Source organism: Notothenia coriiceps, unplaced genomic scaffold (assembly GCF_000735185.1).
Source record: "Notothenia coriiceps isolate Sejong01 unplaced genomic scaffold, NC01 NC01_scaffold00037244, whole genome shotgun sequence".
NCBI classification, from domain to species: domain Eukaryota; kingdom Metazoa; phylum Chordata; class Actinopteri; order Perciformes; family Nototheniidae; genus Notothenia; species Notothenia coriiceps.
Window position 1 is genome coordinate 1,040,227 of NW_011369945.1, and position 14,584 is coordinate 1,054,810.

The window sequence follows — 14,584 nt, forward strand, 5'->3', positions numbered from 1 at the left end:
GGTGTGTGTGTGTGTGTGTGTGTGTGTGTGTTGCTCCGCAGTGGAAGAGGGGCTTTGGGGCTGCAAGCAACCAATGATTCAAGAAACTTGTTCCTTTAATCCACGCTTTTAGGTGTGTATGGGCTCAGTCGGTGTTTCTGTTGAATGAATAGTCACACACAGAAATGTTTGTGTTTCTAGGCTGTGTGTGATGTGAAAGCTTGTGAAAAGTTTGAGTTGCTTAGTGTCATGTCATCTACAGACTGTCTCTAGACCTACATATCTGAAGCCACCAAAATGTTCCTTTGGAAACGTGACACCTTGTAAAAATGATGAATCATGGTTCTTGTTTGGGTTTTTGTTGCCAAGGATTAGACATCAGTTAGCATCAATATGATTTTGATGTGTCAGTTGTTGCCAAAATATTTATTTTCATCGTCAGACCTTGTGAAGGGGCTACATTAAAAGATACAACGAGACATAGAAAATGCAGACATAAAGGATGAATGAAAATCATGGATGATGCAGCATAAATGAAAGGACAGTATTCTGTTTTCATGTTAGTAATGGGATGAAGTTCAGGTTAAATGTTTGTCTGCAGTAGGGTGGGGTAAATGTCTCAATGTATTATTTAGTGGAGGTCATAGAGTATATAATGCAGAGAGAGGAGGCAATAAAGACTGCAGTTAATGGGGTGAGGAAGCTGCTGAATCATGGAGAAGTCTCTGAGCAGTGGACAGAGTTGCCTTCATGACTGCAAACTGACAACCCCATGTACATTATATTTCTGTGCAAGATGACTTTGTCACTTTAGTATTCCCTTGAGGCTTTGGCCTATATTGTGTCTGTGCTGATCATTCTGAGTTTATAGTTACAGTTCCTAGTTGTAGTTTCTGAGGATCTTTTGGGATATTTTGTTCCTTTTTATTACAGAGTTGAGTGTTGACAGGAAGATGAGGGGGTACCATGCAACAAAGCTTTCTTTTAATTATACAATAATGAATGCACCTTGTTTCTCTATCTTAAAAACATAACTCTCAAACTCTGAAATACAGTTGCAAGAAAAAGTATGTGAACCCTTTGGAACTACCTGGATTTCTGCATAAATTGGTCATAAAATGTGTTCTGATCTTCATCTAAGTCACAACAATAGACAAACACAGTCTGCTTAAGCTAAAACCACACAAACAATTATATGTTTTTATTGAACACACTATGTAAACATTCACAGTGCAGGGTGGAAAAAGTATGTGAACCCTTGGATTTAATAACTGGTTGACCCTCCTTTGGCAGCAATAACCTCAACCAAACGTTTCCTATAGTTGCATATCAGACCTGCACAACGGTCAGGAGGAATTTTGGACCATTCCTCTTCACAAAACTGTTTCAGTTCAGCAATATTCTTGGGATGTCTGGCCACAGCATCTCAATTGGGTTGAGGTCAGGACTCTGACTGGGCCACTCCAGAAGGCGTATTAGAAAATACGCCTTCTGGAGTGGCCCAGTCAGAGTCCTGACCTCAACCCAATTGAGATGCTGTGGCCAGACATCCCAAGAATATTGCTGAACTGAAACAGTTTTNTCGTTTTCCGAGGCTAGGAAGGATTCTTGCCTCGCTTCTGAAGCAAGTGACTTGGAAGACATGTGCTACCAAGCAAGCCTCCTCGACATTGAGAAACACCCTCTGTCTGCTGCCGTCTTGCTCGAAAATACTTTTGTCTTTTCTGCTCAACCCAGCCTTTATTTAGATTACGCACATCTAAAGTAAGATCTCTCAGCTAAGTCTCTTGAATATCATACAATTATATTTATCCAACCAAATAACGAAGATAACACTTGCACAAAGCAAGATATGTAAAGACTGACAATGCTTGAGTAAACCAAATGTTATTTAAAGCCCAAAAACGTAAATAAATGTGAGCTAATGCTTGGTTCAAAGCTATCAGAAGCTAATCTTGTATAGTGTGTTTCAAGGAACACTTGTGATTGTAATGAAAAGCTTCAGCAAGTAACAGAACAAGAGCATGATACATGTCATAATTATAGAAAGAGAAAAGTTGTTTTCCAATCAAATCTGGTAAGCATGAAAAAACACTTCTCATCATTAATCTTCACAGATGTATTGCTGTTTTATGGGGAATAGTGTGTGTGCAGTTTTCCTGTGTCTCCCTTTAGTCAATACTCTATCATTGCCTGAATTAGAGTCTGATTAAGCTACTGTAATTGGAGAAATTTGTATATCACGTACTGTTAGACTGCTGAACGACAACGTAAACTGTTGAGTCTGAAACAAGGCTGTTGCTCTTTGACTGACCTCACATTTAAATTGTATTGTTTTAGAGAGCGGAAAAATGTGTTTTTCCTTTCAGACTCTGGAAATATCAATATGACGCTGCACAGTCTACTTTTGGCCGGTGGAATTGGAAAACTACACCGCCCCGCAATAAAAAAGGCCAGCAAATGGAAGGCACATCATCAACATCTGTTGTTTTAAAAAGGAATTAAGTGTTTAACTTTAATGTTTCGCTCTGATATGGTTCCAGAAATGTAAATCATGACTCCTATTTTCTTGAAAAATAACCAAACGGCACATTCAACCCATACAGGCGGTTTTTGCGCCGTGTTTTCAGTGTTCGGAATAGAGACATTTAAATAAAGGGGGGCTTTGAACCCAAGTAAATGTGAAGTTTGGTAACAATATGATTCATCTAAAGTTCATGGTTGTTTAATCAGACTCTGAGATTAATGTTAAAGGAAATAAAACATCATAAATGGTTTCTCGTAATGTTAAAGGCACTAGGAAGTCCTACTGATATATCAGCCAATTGAAGCCAAATGCAGATATCAGTAATGGCGTATTTGACCAACTATAAATGAAGGATTAGGGTTACAGAGTCTTCAAATATGTGTTTTTCCACCAAAAAGAAGGGACATGTTTATTTTTCAACTTTGACATGTCTTGCTTGGTTATTATGTCTTGGTCTCAATTTCAAGGGTCCACCGGCCTCAAAATCTGTTGGTCAATACTAAAAAGTTTAGTATCAATAAAGCAAACTGGTACAAATGTAGTCAGCAGTTACTGAGGTATTATGAAGCAGCATCGGAAGAGAGGGTAGATAAAAGAAGAGGAGGGTGGAGAAGGAGAGGGAGAAGGTGCGGGACTAGGAGGTATCATTGACCCAGATTACGCACACTCCATTTCCCACTCAGAAAGGGAGTCTGTTGGGCCAAACGGACCCATTCGGGCGGCCCTGGCCTGGGGGAAGACCGCGCTGAGGAGCAACCAGGACACTGACATGTTTCCTCCAGAAAACATTCAACATACAAAACACCAACCAGCAGGGAAGCTGTGTGTACATCAATGTGTGTATGAAGTGATCTATTCACAGAATAGGTACAGTAATAGGGGTTGGGTTTGTCTGCAATCACAAACTCAGACCAAGCGATGCTGAAAGAGCCAAAAGGACTCATCTCGTCTTTCATAGCCGAGTGGAGACGAGCAGTAATGACTGTAGCTGCTCACACAGTGCAGTGGCAAGATGCCTGCAACCTCACAACAATGAACACATGTCCTCTAATGTGCAGCCAGAGATCGTCACCGTTTCTTATTGTGAATACCTGGGAAGTGGTCGAGCATTCCTAGAGACAGACAAAAGATGATATAAGAGTTTCAACCTTAGGGTTCGTAAAAGGACTCATCATCTTCATGGTCAATTAGCTGCAGTGTGTTTGATCAAATTAGCTGCCAAATGCTTTCTTTTGTAAAGCATTGCATAACGATTTGGAGGGAAGATTTCTACCTTGAGGCCACCTACATCGAGAGCAAATATTTCAAAGACATCACTATGAATCATGGGATACATGAGTGGGCACCAGTGATCAAAGGAACATTTAAAATGCTAAAGTTATTTCGCGTTGTGACATATTAGCCAATCAGAATGTATTGTACTGTATGTACCCACCGCACACAATCTGAAAACCTCCTGATACAGTAAGCTGTCCAATTCATTTCAATGCGTCCTTTTAAAATGTAACTTTAGACCAAGTCTTTCCAATATATCAAATTACTTCTATGGTTTATGCAATTTTGTTTCCGGCTCAGTTGTTCCAATGCAACTATACTTTTAAATTAATGATGTTCACTTTGAGGCTTGTGTTCCTTTTTGGTTTTGCTTCTTCTTTTTTTATAGTTTATTTAACATTTCTTCGCATTTGCAACGTTTGCTCTTATTTTGTACGTACATTTGTTTTATTGTGTTTATATTGCACAATTATACACCAAAGCAAAATCTTCTTGTATGTCTATACTGTACCTACTTAGCGACCCTAACCGGATTTTGATAAAGAGTAAAAGTCATTCTATTTAAAAATATATATTTGTATAACTTACATTTTTGTTTAATTTTTGTTTATGTTGACGGCTTTTTCTGCAAAACGTGTCTTTTATTGTGTTCATCAAATTGATTGAAGTTTTAGAGAATAAAAGAAGCAGCTCTAGGATCACAAGTCATGTAGGCCTCAGAAATAGTGTACGTCTCCACCAGCTGATAGTAATGACATGTCATCATGTCTAACTCGGGGTCTGAATGTTAAGCATAATTTTAAGCACATCTGTTTAGCGTATTAGGAAAAAAACATGACCTGTAATTACAGGGCAGCGTTTCGGTGGCTCTTGCTGAGGATGGGGGACGACTGCTGTCTCTGCCTTCAGCAGACCGCAGGCCTTTTGAAATGTGATCCTGTGCTGCAGTCAGAGAGAGACAGTAAGAGCTGCAGTGTGATGATAAGGCAAGTTTGGTTTTCCGATTTGAAAGACATGATGGAAGCTGTTGGCAGGGAGTCTCTGCGGAGGCTTCTTATAATGTTATGACCTCATGGTTTTTCTGCTCACCCAAGGATGTGGAGAGCTGCATTTGGTGGTCAAAAATAAACAAACTAGACTCTCTTGGTTATAGGAAACTTCCATCCTCACATACCCTTTCTTCTGAAACATCGGATTTTCATGTGTTATTCTGGGAGGAGACACTAGACTTTAAATATGTATCACCTATTCCTCCCTTTAGTCCGAGATATGCTTCATTTTCTTCATATTGGAACTGTGATCATGGGAAAAGCTTAACATCATACAAACATGTTCAAGAGTAGATTAAGGGGTTGCACTGCTATTATTCCATTACTCAAATCTTTCCTTTTGTCCAAAAGTTGTTTATGGATAGTTATAAATGCCCATCAAAATGTGCCATTAAGTGAGGTGACATGTTCAACATGTTGTTATTTGTCCATATAGCACTCCAACATCATAGATATGGAATCAACGATGACATAGAACTAAGAAAATCAGCACATTTCTATATATTAAAAGTTATTGGCAGCAAATATTGTTGAATTATTTTCTAATTTATACAGTAACTGTTTGATTATTGAGTATATATATTTTCCCCAACAATCTACAGAGCCTCACACTTAAAATGCATAACATGAACACATTCATTCTTATTTCACCAACAGAGACCACGTAGAATTTATAGCATCAAGAACAAACCTTCGTAGTCAACTCCCTCTCAAAACAATACTTCAGGACGTCAGAACAGTCCAGCCCTCCATCTGAACTCTTAATATTAAGCTCCTACTGGCTCCAACTCGCAGTCCCATCAAACTTGGGATTAGGAGGAAAACTCCTTACAGTTAGCATCTGAGTGTCCTCTCAAAGCTCACCTGTTCTGTAGTGCAGCTCAGCCAGTGGCACATGTAGAGCAAAGCTATTTGCTAAGCTGAGACTTCTTCAGTGTTAAGTGGACTCTTTTCAGGCTGAGTGGAGGACTCGGACCTTGTGGAGACAAAAGGGTCCTTCTAATCGACTCCAGGGTCTCTGACCATAATCATTCAACCAGACTACTAAGTCACTGCAGTGAATGCCCCCTCTGAATAGCATCAGTGGTACTCAGGATGAAGGCAGGTGGGAGCCAAAGGCAAAGGACAGAGGCCCTAAAGTGAACATGGTCGAACAACACGGCTTCAGAGTTAAGTGAAGCCTCCAAGAACCCTTCTCTTATGAGGAACGTTATGACATTTTTTTTAATGATCAACTATTCCTGTAAGAATATATAAGGCTCCATTTGTTCAGCACTCAACCTTCAACCAAAGCTGTACAATCTTATTTTCAGCCACAATGTAGTCATTTTTACAGACCACAACATCGTACTGTCAGCCTTGGGCTAGAGGCTTTTTAAAGTAATGTGAAGAATTTCCTGGTACAATTACAGAAATGTTATCTATCATTGATAAGAAATGTGTTCCAAAATACAAGGATCTGTGCCTTTATTAAAATCTGCATTGAAAATGTTGAGATATTCGAATAATTAAAAGACAAAAAACCCATTGTATGATCAAATGCTGATGCTGGAGTTTTCGTAAGGGATAAAAAACTGAAATTAAAACTACCAATCAGACTAGATTAATACTTCCTTTGAGAAAATTATCCTGTCCATTAAATATATTTTAGACACATTTAGCCTCCTAAACAAATAAAAAAAGGGGTCGAGATTGACACAAGGTTATTGTGGCAGCTGGGGAACAGCTGAAACCAAATATATTTCCAACATTTTCTTAATAAACCTAAATATTTTTAATCCACCACTATTCTGCAGATTTGGCAGCCACTGTAATCTGCTCATTATCTAAACTGATAACTTCATTATGGATTAGACAGGAGAAGCATTCCAGCTCACAGTGAGCATGTCTCAGACAGCATTTGAAATCCAGCTTATCACAGCCTGGTTGTTGTCAGTTAGCCACAACTATCTGCCTCTTCCTCCCTCTCGCCTCACTGACAGAGCACAGACTACTGTAAACTGACCGAATTCCTCAAAGATAAGAGAGGCAGCGTACTGTAGAGACACAACTCTAACTTATCTGTCCTTCTTTCTGGTCCGCTTTGCACATTTTAAAATGACACACAGCAATCTTCTGTCTTTTTACAATTGTTTTAATACATATTTCTCTGCTTACAGCCTTGACAGTAATTCAAAATGCACTCCTAATATTCATCTTTTCTAGCAGGCACATTCCCCAACACCTTGTCTCTCTTTTAATAGACAGTCTTAACGTCAATGGATGTTAACTTCCAGATAAAGCTGCGTTACCTCCAATGTTTTTTCTTGCCTTTAAAATCAAAATGATATCATCTTGAAACTTACTAAATCATCATAACAATGTTCTGTATTATGCACCCAGTTTGTCCAAGTGTGAAGAAAACAAAGTCCACTTTTAACTGATTGTTGCTATTTACCCCTGCAATCAAATTTCATATGATACAAAGCTCTGAGTGCAGGAAAATAAAAACAATAGCACTGTAAGGTTAAATGCAAATGAAGACTTTCTGATTACAAAGATATACTTTAAGGCCAATGCAATGCTACCATATGAAGACTTCAACGAGTCAATAACACTTTTGACTGATGGTTAAAGCTGTAGCAGCACTGCTCTGCAAACGGGCAGTATTGTGTACCATCACACAACAGCACATGCCTAGGGATTACCAAAGGCCCTGTCCTGTCTGTACCATGAGGCTGCAGGGGGTCAGGAGCTATTGTCACATCTGTGTCACACAACACACACACATTCTGCAAATCACAACTTTAGTTTTCAGAGCTCCCCTCCCAAAACACTACAGTAACCTGGGAACTGGTATCTGGATTGTTCTGTTATTTTACCTGAAAATACCTAATAAGTTAAAAATAAGAACATTCCTCTTACAGTGATTAGCAGATTTTAAATGACCATTCAAGCCATTAACCAAATCCACATTTACAGATATAACAATCATTTAATTAAGAAAGTCATTTACAATCATAGAATCACATAGTTATTTAAAACATGTAGGTTTTAAAAAGGACAGCGAACTCTAAACAAAACAAGACTTTGAAGGCTTGTATCTCTGTCCAAAACAAAAGCTTGGAGGGTGAGATTGAATGTAAGGCAACACAAAATGAGCTTGCAAACAAATCCCTCCTGTTCTTTTTTAAATTCCGTTTCCTACGTTAAAAAGGAGTCATTAAAAAAGCACAAGATAAGCTCACGTAACAAACTAAATTGTTAAGAGGAACACAACGCACTTTCTTCTCTCCATCTCACTCCAGCTACTGTTAGCAGCAGTGAGGTAATGAGGGGCAATGCAAAACGCAGGGAAGCTGAGCCTTTGAGGCCAAAGCCTGCCTCGTATAATGGCCTACTAAAGAAAGGGGAGCTTTGTTCAGTGCAACACAAGCAGGTTCCTCTTTAATGACTTCATGGGCATGCCAATCACTTACACCACACAATCCCATCATGCGGACGCAATATTTTTCAGGACATCCCGATCATGTGAGCCTGGACCACGTGACTCCTGTTCTCCCCCCCAAAACACAAGCTGCGGTTCGGTTCAGCAGGTAACACCTCAGGGGCAGATGAAGGGGGTCATTATTATTTTCAGATTGTGTTCGAGTCTCTTTGCTCACAGGAGCTCACATGAGCTGCTGGGGATGTACAACAAGGCATCACAGAGCAGGTTGTTACCTCAATTGTAAAGAGAGCAAAACAGAATGTTTGAGGAGAACATAAAAGAGAATTCCAACATGATGATGAATGTCAAGTGGAAGTGAAAGCTGATATTCTGATCATAAAGAATAGAAATGTATTGCTGTACTCATAGCAGCCATAACTTTCTTAACCTCATTCTAATTTGGATATCTGTACAGTTATTTGCAAAAACCCACAGACATATTTCATTGTCAAAAGAATGCGAGGCTATATATAAAGAGTTATTTTACTGATGATAAATATCTTATGACAGGAGGGTTTAAAACTGCAGAGTGGTGGTTTCACTCTTTCTGCCATCGTGCTGCCGGTCTGCATTTGAAATGTGCTGCAGTATATTTATGACACACTCAAACACAGAAGGCGTCCTTTTTTCAGAGAGGACATATAACTGAATCAATCTTATGACAGAAAGGTTATAAAACATGCCACTTGGGAATCTTACTAAATCTTAAGTCATATTTGCATTAGATCCACCATCTTTACTGTTGAATGATTTATAGGAAGTGCAGGCAATGGCCATGGATTCAAAGTGAGAGACATATGAATGTGTATGAACTTGAGGTAAACTTCAAGTACAGGACATGCCAAATGTAAGGCCACACAGACAGGACATGATGTACAAGGGGACGGAACCTGAATCATAAATTGTTACACTGAGAGGAACACCAACTGAAGTGAAGGTGAAAAACTGAACATTTTGCTAAATGTTCATAGCCACAACATCTTCAGCAGCTGGGCAGATCTACTAATGCAAAGCTTCAAGACTGAGCTTTCAATCATCCCAGGCACAGCTTTGGTTTTTCAGGTGGTGTCGCTGATATGGCCCGACACAGAGAGACCCTGATGTGATACAAACTGAGGCCAGTCTTTTAGAAATAGCAGACAGAGGGGGCCTGTGGGGTGTCAGATGTCGACAGGGACCAGTTGCCGGAGTCTCGGCCTGGTCCGCCTCTCATGCTCAGGGCAGCTGTGTCTTCTCAGACCTCACATTCCTGCAGGACAGGCCCACTTTACCCTCATCACCTGTGCTGATCTGAGGGGCAAGACCAGCTCTCAGGGGAACTTCACAGCGACTTGAATTAAAGTCATTTTATGTATCATTTTGCTGATATGAAATTATAGAGGGATTCTGATCTAAAGCGAAAACCACAATAGGTTTTACAAAATGCTAACGACCAAATGTGGGCAAGGGAAAACCCCATGAGAGGTTGATATGTAGCCCTAGTATTCTCAGAAATACTATCATTAATACATAAAGGTATTATGTCGGGGATGTGCTAGTCCAATACTCAATGTTGGTCTGATACTGGCTCAAAATGGTGATCACTGCTTCACTGCATTTTAAAGTGGGGTTTTGTAGGCTCTAATGGCGCATTTCCACTACACGGCCTCGCTCAGTATGGCTAGGCCTCGTTAGGCCTTTTTAGGACTGGCTCACTTTATGGCGCATTTCCATTACAGTTTAGGAACTGCGGTAGTATAGAGAGGCGAAGTCCCGCCCTTCTACTTCCGCCCCATGGGACCTTATTTTGGAAAAATTATGTATTGAAGTCAATGGGGAGAGAAAACGTATCTCTCGATCCCGTTTGAATTGTGCCATGAGTTACACATATGATGTTTGTCAATCTTAAAAAATAATTTCCGTGTCAAAAAAGTCAGTTTGTCTTAAAACTTTTTAAATATAAGACTATGAAAAATACGCAACTAGATAGACTACAAATCCCAGAGTTGCATAAGTGATGTCATAATTGTTTTCCTCCACTAAATATAAGAGCTAGCTAAGGTAACTTTAACAATATGCCTGTGTGCTTTGTACCAGGCTGTAATCATACTAGCAATGGGTCTTACTCGTTCTTTCGCTTCGCGTCAGATGAAAGGACCAGAAGTGGCTGGCTGGATCAAGTTAGCTACCTAGCTAGTAGCAAGCACGTTAGTTAGCATTACATCAGGCTTAGCCTTGTCATTTGTATTAGCCTTAACATGAAGTAACATTAAGTTAACCAAAGTGTTAAACAGTAAAGTAGTAGTCATTATTTCGTGAACCCTTTGAAGAGTGCTGTCACACAGGTGATCAGTCTATAATACACCTTTAAGCCCGGATGCCCCAGAGGGAGACATACTAACGCTACATTAGCATCTGCGACCTTTTATTACTTCATGCTATCTGCACAAATGGTTAACATTGAACATTAAAAAGATCAGGCAGTTCAGGGAGAATCGAAGGAAGGCAGGCAGGCAGCTTTGCATGACATTCTTCTGGACGTGTTTCATTGTGGTAATAGTGAGGGTAGGCAATCCCTTGTTTGGCAAGACAGTAGTGACGGCCATCTTGGTGACGTGTGTTGTTGTGCGAGACCAGAGATATAGTTCACTCATGGATGTATAATAAGAACTGGATACAGCGTGGAAGGCGGGGCCTCATTCATTCCTATGAGAGTTGCTCATTGGCGCGTGGATGACAAAATGGCCCAACTTTTGAGAGAGTGAAACGTCACAGATTACCCAGCATGCCTGAGAAGTACCCGTATGTGCGCTCATAGAGCATGCGCAACTTTAACCACGCCCCCCAAAAGGCTCGTTCACATGTTTAACCTGATCCGCCCCGCCAACAGGCTCATTCCACACAAGCACTTCGAATTTGCGTGACACGTAACAGCACCGCGCGTTCTGGATTGTTATGATTGGATTTTGATATTAACTAATACGCAGGCGGCAGTTAGCAGCTAGCAGCTAGTGGCTAGCTAGTGTAACGTCGAGCCCATTAGTTAATTATGCTAATGTACGTTACACATCAATCGTTGATGTCTTTATATTTACGCTGATTTGAACACGATCTAGTGATGTTTTGTTTCAGCATTTCTCGCTCATTGTTGCGCTTTATGTTTGTGCCCAGCATTCATCCTGTGCTCTGAAATCAAATGTGGAAATAAGCATAAAAACAACACTAAAAAACACTACTATACAAACTTTTATTTGACACACACAGTGTTCATTTGTGGTGTATAGAGATATACAACACAGGCTATTATACATATATATAATATATATATATACACAGTATACAAGTATACTTAATTACAACTGTTAATTTGATTAGAGTTTTGGACACATATATTAAATAATAATTATAATAATACATATTATTTTTTTAAACTAAATAAACTAACCCAGGTATGAACACTTGTATAGCCCTTATTAAAAAGTCATTCGTTCCTCAAAGGTTGTAAAAATGTGGTAATAACGTTTAGTCTGAGATTTATTTCCTCTGCATTATGAACGCGCATCTTAAACCACGGGACCGGTCGCCCAGCACTTTCCATGTGATGTGACGGTGTTCAGTACTACATGGAGTTACCTTTACCCATGACATGCCAATAAGAATCGGAGCCATATGCGCCTTTACTGCCAGTCCCACGAGCTGTAATAATGGGATAATTGCACATGTTTGCTGTATTCATAGATTTGTAAAAGTATTATACTCATGATTAAATCTTAGTATTAAATAAATTAGTTAATATTACGACGTAGATTAACGTCCCTGTAGTTCTTATTGGCACTTGCAATATACCATTAAAGGAGTTGAACGTTTGCTCTTTGCTCTTTTACTATAATACACGCCAGGGGATAAACCAGAGTTTTACAACCTTTGCATGTGGGGCACCAACACGTTTTGACCCAGATGAATTAGCTAAACCATATGATATCGCCCAAGGAAGTACATCATCTTAAAATAAAGTATGTTCAAAGCTCTAATCAAATGAACGTTGTATTTAATATACTTGTATATATATATATGTAATATAGCCTGTGTGTGTCACACAAATGATAAACCTTCGTGTGGTGTTGAATAACAATTTGTATGTATAGTCCGGTAGTGTTATTTTAGTGCTTGTTTTATTGCTTATCCACATTTTGATTTCAGAAGCACAGGAGAATGCTGGACACAACATAAGCTCAACAGTGAAGCTGGCAATGCTGAACAAAACATCACTTAGATCCTGTTACATCAGCGTAATATAAAAGTACATAATGATTTGATGTCACTTTAGCATAATTACTTAATGGCTCGAACGTTACACTACTAACGGCCGCGGCCGCCTCTTATTCGTTAATATCAAATCCATCATAATAATCAGAACGCGTGTGCTGTTACGTGTACGCAATTCACGTGCTTGTGATGTGAACGAGCCTTTTGGGGGGCGTGGTTAAAGTTGCGCATGCTCTATGAGCGCACATACGGGTACTTCTCAGGCATGCTGGGTAATCTGTGACGTTTCACTCTCTCAAAAGTTGGGCCATTTTGTCATCCACGCGCCAATGAGCAACTCTCATAGGAATGAATGAGGCCCCGCCTTCCACGCTGTATCCAGTTCTTATTATACATCCATGAGTGAACTATATCTCTGGTCTCGCACAACAACACACGTCACCAAGATGGCCGTCACTACTGTCTTGCCAAACAAGGGATTGCCTACCCTCACTATTACCACAATGAAACACGTCCAGAAGAATGTCATGCAAAGCTGCCTGCCTGCCTTCCTTCGATTCTCCCTGAACTGCCTGATCTTTTTAATGTTCAATGTTAACCATTTGTGCAGATAGCATGAAGTAATAAAAGGTCGCAGATGCTAATGTAGCGTTAGTATGTCTCCCTCTGGGGCATCCGGGCTTAAAGGTGTATTATAGACTGATCACCTGTGTGACAGCACTCTTCAAAGGGTTCACGAAATAATGACTACTACTTTACTGTTTAACACTTTGGTTAACTTAATGTTACTTCATGTTAAGGCTAATACAAATGACAAGGCTAAGCCTGATGTAATGCTAACTAACGTGCTTGCTACTAGCTAGGTAGCTAACTTGATCCAGCCAGCCACTTCTGGTCCTTTCATCTGACGCGAAGCGAAAGAACGAGTAAGACCCATTGCTAGTATGATTACAGCCTGGTACAAAGCACACAGGCATATTGTTAAAGTTACCTTAGCTAGCTCTTATATTTAGTGGAGGAAAACAATTATGACATCACTTATGCAACTCTGGGATTTGTAGTCTATCTAGTTGCGTATTTTTCATAGTCTTATATTTAAAAAGTTTTAAGACAAACTGACTTTTTTGACACGGAAATTATTTTTTAAGATTGACAAACATCATATGTGTAACTCATGGCACAATTCAAACGGGGATCGGAGATACGTTTTCTCTCCCCATTGACTTCAATACATAATTTTTTCCAAAATAAGGTTCCCATGGGGCGGAAGTAGAAGTGGGCGGGACTTCGGCCTCTCTATACTACCGCAGGTTCCTAAACTGTAATGGAAATCGCCAATAAGTGAGCCTAGCTCCTAAAAGGCCTAACGAGGCCTAAGCCCATACTGAGCGACCGTTTGTTAGGGAAATGCGCATTAGAGACCTACAAAACCCACTTTAAAAATGAGTGAAAGCAGTGATCACCATTTGAGCGCAGTATCAGACCCAACATTTGAGTATTGGACTAGCACATCCCCGACATAATACCTTTATGTATTAATTGATAGTATTTCTGAGAATATAGGGCTAGCATATCAAACCTCATCATGGGGTTTTTCCCTTGCCCACATTTGGTCGTTAGCATTTTGTAAAAACTATTGTGGTTTTCGCTTTAGATCAGAATCCCTCTTATAATTTCATATCACAAATGATACTATAAATGACTTTATTCAAGTCGCTGTGAAGTTCCCCCTGAAGAGCTGGGTCTTGCCCCTCAGATCAGTCACAGGTGATGAGGGGTTAAAGTGGCCTGTCCTGCAGGAATGTGAGGTCTGAGAAACACAGCTGCCCCTGAGCATGAGAGGACGGACCAGGCCGAGACTCGGCAACTGGTGCCCTGTCGACATTCTGACACCCCACAGGCCCGTCCCTCTGTCTGCTATTTCTAAAAGACTGGCCTCCCAGTTTGTGAGTCGCACATCAGGGTCTCTCTGTGTCGCGAGACCATATCAGCGACACACCTGAAAAAACCCAAAGCTAGTGCCTTGGGATGATTGAAAGC

At 40.1% G+C, this 14,584-nt stretch overlaps 1 protein-coding gene across 1 annotated transcript in view; it reads left to right on the forward strand.

The window, feature by feature from the left end:
* The window catches only part of myo9aa (myosin IXAa), a 128,108-nt gene that overhangs the window by 566 nt on the left and 112,958 nt on the right, over positions 1-14,584 (forward strand). The window lies entirely within an intron of this gene.